Source organism: Hevea brasiliensis, chromosome 12 (genome assembly GCF_030052815.1).
Source record: "Hevea brasiliensis isolate MT/VB/25A 57/8 chromosome 12, ASM3005281v1, whole genome shotgun sequence".
NCBI classification, from domain to species: domain Eukaryota; kingdom Viridiplantae; phylum Streptophyta; class Magnoliopsida; order Malpighiales; family Euphorbiaceae; genus Hevea; species Hevea brasiliensis.
The window spans coordinates 34,413,223-34,418,919 of record NC_079504.1 but is presented as its reverse complement, the minus strand read 5'-3'; the positions used below and the strand labels follow the sequence as shown (position 1 = coordinate 34,418,919).

The window sequence follows — 5,697 nt, the reverse complement described above, 5'->3', positions numbered from 1 at the left end:
TCTTTTGTCTTTTTATGCCCTTTAATAATATAATTACGATGAATTTTAGACATGAACTAATATATATGATTTGCTATTTTAAGTTTGGTTTTATTTATAAATTAAGTTTTATTTCCTTTCGAAAGGTTCTTCTGGAAGATTTTTTTTATTCTTTTTAATGTTGTTAAATGTTTGTTCCAATTTTTAATAAGCGTTTTTGAAATTCTTAATTATTCAACTATATGAATCTAATTCATAATTAATTAATTTAAAATAATATTTATAATCAACATTGGTTGTGATTACTTTCCATGTCAAATTATTGGTATTTAATAATATTCTACTTCACTATGTCTTCTACCAAAAAGTAAAGATGTAATGGCCCGGCCCACTAGTGATATTGTTCGCTCTGGGCCGAAGCCCTCACGGTTTTAAAACGCGTCACTAGGAGTTACGAACCACCAACTTATAAACCCAGCATCTCTCCCGTGTTTTGCCGATGTGGGATTTGCCTAGGGTGTTACAATCCACTCCCCTTATGGGACTCAGCGTCCTCGCTGAGGTTTGCCCTACCATCGCTCAAGGTTGCACGCGGAGCGGCTCTGATACCACAAATGTAATGGCCCGGCCCACTAGTGATATTGTCCGCTCTAGGCCGAAGCCCTCACGGTTTTAAAACGCGTCAATAGGGGTTAGGAACCTCCATCTTATGAACCCAGCATCTCTCCCGTGTTTTGTCGATGTGGGATTTGCCTAGGGTGTTACAATCCACCCCCCTTATGGGACTCAGTGTCCTTGCTGAGGTTTGCCCCACCATCGTTCAAGGTTGCACGCGAAGCGGCTTTGATACCACAAATGTAATGGCCCGGCCCACTAGTGATATTGTCCGCTCTGGGTCGAAGCCCTCATGATTTTAAAATGCGTCACTAGGAGTTACAAACCACCAACTTATAAATCCAGCATCTCTCCCGTGTTTTGCCGATGTGGGATTTGCCTAGGGTGTTACAATCCACCCCCCTTATGGGACTCAGCGTCCTCGCTGAGGTTTGCCCCACCATCGTTCAAGGTTGCACGCGGAGCAGCTCTGATACCACAAATGTAATGGCCCGGCCCACTAGTGATATTGTCCGCTCTGGGCCGAAGCCCTCACGGTTTTAAAACGCGTCACTAGGAGTTACGAACCACTAACTTATAAACCCAGCATCTCTCCCGTGTTTTGCCGATGTGGGATTTGCCTAGGGTGTTACAAAAGAACTTCACTATGTCTCATAATTAGTTTTTATTAAAAATATTCTCACATAATTTTTTTGCAAACGTTTATTAGAATGTCGCTCTAACATAAGGTGACGTAGACATATAAAAATTATAAAAAAAAATTAATACAAAATTTTAATAATATTTATTTTACTTATAATAATATTAGTTGAATATTGTTATAGACATTTTTGTTATAATGAGGCAACCACGACATTATAAAAATCAAGGGAAGTACAAAGTTTGCTGTTGAAGCGTCATTCGGGTCTCATTGATTGCACTTAAATGATATCCAATACATTTTTCTAATTTAATTAAGCAGAATCAATTTAATTATTAATTTTTTTGCTAATTTATTATTTAAAAATTTTTCTCGTAACATATAGTTTTAAAATTTAAAATTTAAAATTTGGTATTTTACTAATAATATTTTATATCAAATAATCAATCATATTGTTGCACTCATTCCATATAGGCATTTTAGGGTATTTTTGCATCTATTTTACCCTTATATTTTAATATATTTTATGTTTTTAACTTTATTTTAGCTTATTTGTTAACTTTAGTTACTTTATTTTTGATTTTTGTAATGTTGTTGTTTTTAATAGGTTTTGGCGGCAAATTTAGGGTCAATGAGTACATTAGGATTGATTTGAAGAAATTTGGAGTCCCTTAAGCATTGAGGAAAGTTGAAGAAATCAAGCCTTGAAAGATCAAACCAGCCGAAATTTGCTTGAGACTTTGCTTATGATACTGCTCAAGGTATGTCATATTGCTTAACCTTAAGCTGCAAGTCAAGCACAGTTTAAATCCTACACATTCAAGCTTTCATCCCAAAACCTACTGAGAATTGCTTAAGATCCTGCTTGAGATCCTGCTTAGGGTAAGCAGCAGTGCTTAAGGTGCAACACAGGTTAAGCTGAAAGTCAAGCATGAGCAGAAAAACTCATTTTATTCCAAACCTGTCGAGATTTGCTGAGAGTCTGTTTAACCTTAAGCTGACAGTGCAACCATAGACCAAAAATTGCTGAAGGGTGAGCAGTACCCTAGTAGACTACCCAAAATGTAAATGACTCTGCTGACTTGGATATTTCTACACCTGATTTTCTATCCACTCCTTGGCTCTTATATATTTTTAGGGCAACTTTTGGGACCATATAAAAGCATCATTTTCTAGTTTTTGCCACAAGAGGTAATGAGAGAAAACAATAAGAAACAAAAGAAAAGAAAAATTACAAAAAAAAAAAAAAGAAAAGGGAGGAGGACGCCATCAGTTCTACAGAAGAAGAGCTGCTGCTGCCATTTCTGGAAGCTCCAAGACTCATAGTTTTTAGTCCATCTATCTGGGTTTTTCTATTTTTAGTCATCTTATCATGTTTTTCTTTACTTTTCCATCAATTTCTCTTGTAAACACCAACATGAGTGAGTAAACTCTCTAGATTTCAGAGTTGAGAAATATGTTTTTGATTAATTTGTGGTTTTGGTATAAATATGAGTTTTGATTCTTTCCTTGTGTGCTTGATTTACTTACCTAATGTTGGTACCCATTGGGTATTGTGTTAATCTTTGATTGAAGGACCGAAAGGTGAAGATCATTAATAGATAATCAAGGATTGGAACTTAAATTTACCTAGATTTAGAAATAAACTAGGGTTTTAAGAGGAATTAATGATTGGCTATAAAACTTAATGGGTTTTAAAGTAATCAAATATCATACGAAAGTAGGTTTGGTTATTTTAGATCACACTTTGGTTTACTTGAAAAAGATATCAAAAGAATTTAGAATCAATCACCTTCAAACTCTATTTTCCCTTAAAATTGGAATACCCAAGACAAATCCCAATTAATTTATGCATAAACCCCCAACTCTGAAATCATTTTTATCATAATTGGACTTTGATTTAAATTACCCATTACTAATTTAGTTCAATTGCATCTAGATTTAGAATTTATTTGCTTGCTCTTTACCCATTCCACTTAGATTCATTAATTTACTTTGCTCATTTACATTTACCATTTATTCATCAATCATTAGCCCAAATAATCGCTTCATTCATAGTTTGGTATTTAAACAACAAATCCTCGTGGGAATGATACTTGACTTATCACTCTATTACTTGGTACCACCCGTATACTTACGGACACATGCATCAAGTTTTTTATGCTGTTGCTGGGGATTTGATTTTTGTTTGATATTGAACGATTGTTTGTTTGGTTAATTTGGGCATTTTATTTTATTTTTGATTTCTTTTACCATTTTACTTTGAGAATTTGTTTATTTTATTTTTCAGATACTTTATTTTATGAGAAGGACAAAAAGTGAAGAAATCAATTTATTCTTTAATCTAGAAATAGAAAAGATGGCAAGAGCTTTAAAAGCAGAAGCTAAGAGGAGAAAAGCTGAATTTAAAGCTCAACAATGACAAGAAAGAGCACAAGAGTAAGAGCAAGAGCAACTACAAGAAGAGATGGCCAACAACAATAACAACCATTCTGTGAAGGATCATGCCTATCCTAACATTGGGGATTTCAAGCCAAGTATCACAAGACCAATAATAGAAGCTAATAATTTTAAACTGAAGCCTGCACTGTATCAGATGGTAAAACAATCACAATTTGGGGGAAGTCCAAGTGAAAGTCCACATGTTCATCTAGCACACTTTCTTGAGATTAGTGATATGTTGAAGATAAATGGAGTTTCTCTCCAATTTGACTCAGATTATTTCCTTTGTCTTTGAAGGACCAAGTTAGAGAGTGGTTACATTCTTTGCCATCGGGTTCTATCACAACATGGGATGAACTTTCTCAAGCATTTTTAGCTCAATATTTTCCACCAAGCAAGACAGCTAAGCTAAGAAATGAGCTGACTTCTTTCAAACCTAAAGATGATGAGAGCTTGTATGAAGCGTGGGAAAGGTACAAGGATTTGCAAAGGAGATGTCCACACCATGGGATTCCTAAGTGGATGCTTAGAGGCATAGGGACCAGTTATGGTATTTTGACCATAACTTGAGTTCTATAACCCCAAATTCAGTGATTCAAAAACTGAAATTCAAGTTTAAACATAGAGAAGCATTTGTTATCTAGGAAGTGTCACCAAATAGTGATGCATACATTTTGCATAATCATTTAGGTTTAATTTCATAACCATTTTATTTGATTATTAGTCACTTTTAGCTAATTTCATTAGTTAATTAGTTAATTTTTCAGAATTGTCAATTATAGATTAATTTGTAATTTTTACTTTGTTTTGTAGGAAAAATGGTGTTTTTGAAGGACTGAAAAGAAATTTTGCCATTGAGGAGTAACTTCTACAGCCAAAGATGTCAAAAACAAGTTTTAAAGTTGAAACATGCATTGGCCAAATTGCGCATAACTTGCCGCATAAGCTATGCAGATCTGCATAAGGAGAAGAAACACTGTCCAACACCTGCCGAATTGTGCATAAGGAGAGTGCATAGCCTATGCAGATTCACGCCTCCCTTATGCAATCTCACGAAATTGTGCATAACCTATGCGCCAAGTCATACAGTTTCGCATAAGTGAACCAGAAACAACCGAAAACTGCATAAGGGACTGCATAACTTATGCAGTCCACTTATGCAGTCCCACAAAGGTTTCATTAATGAGCTGGCAGAAGATTCCCTCAGAAAATTCCTCCTAAAACACACCATTTTAGGGCTCCATGTCAGAAAATACTATAAATAGCCCCATTTCCCATTTTAGAGAGGGAAGAAAAGGAGAGGAAGACAAGGAAGAGGTGTAGGCAGCAGCTGAAGAGTCACTTTCACCTTCCACACCATTTTCAACCAAGATTTGCAGATTTCTTTCTTTCCTTACATTTTTCCTACATTTCTAGTGTGTAGTTTTTTGTTTCTTAGCTTAGATTAAAGCTTTATTTCCATATAAACTTAGAATTTCTTGCAAACATTATGGATAGTGAATAGTTTTATTTTGATTCTGGAGTAAGGGTTGTAATATTTGAGATATTTTGTGGATTTTGATTGGGTAATCCATATTTTGTGGTCTTAATGAGTTTTATTCATTTCTTGTGTGCTTAATGACATGCTTAGTGTAGGATCCCATTAAGTGATGTTCTTAATCCATGGTTGAAGCGTCGAAAGGAGAAGGCCCTGTGATAGATAATCAAAAAATTGGACTTAATTAACTTAGACCTAGAAATAGGCTAAGGATTAAGAGGATTCACAGATTAATTAAAGAACTTAATGGGTCTTAATTAACTCTAAGTCCACGAAAGTAGGATTAGATTGATTAAGGCACTCTTTGTCTCACTCGAAAGGGAATTCAAAGGATTTAAGAATTAATCTCCTTAAAACCCATAAGTTTCATAAAATTGGATAATCGATCTAAAATCCCAAAATAGCTCGGATATGAAATCCCGAACTCCGAAATCGCCTTTTTACCATTGTTAATTTCTAATCAAATTTAATTACTTGCCATTTT

At 34.8% G+C, this 5,697-nt stretch overlaps 1 non-coding gene across 1 annotated transcript; it reads right to left on the bottom strand.

Annotated features, from left to right (window-relative positions):
- Nucleotides 1–4,081: 4,081 nt before the first annotated feature.
- On the bottom strand, nt 4,082–4,188 carry LOC131171598 (small nucleolar RNA R71). The gene has a single exon (XR_009142258.1). It is a non-coding gene; the product is annotated as a small nucleolar RNA R71 (small nucleolar RNA).
- Between the last annotated feature and the right edge of the window lie 1,509 nt (nt 4,189–5,697).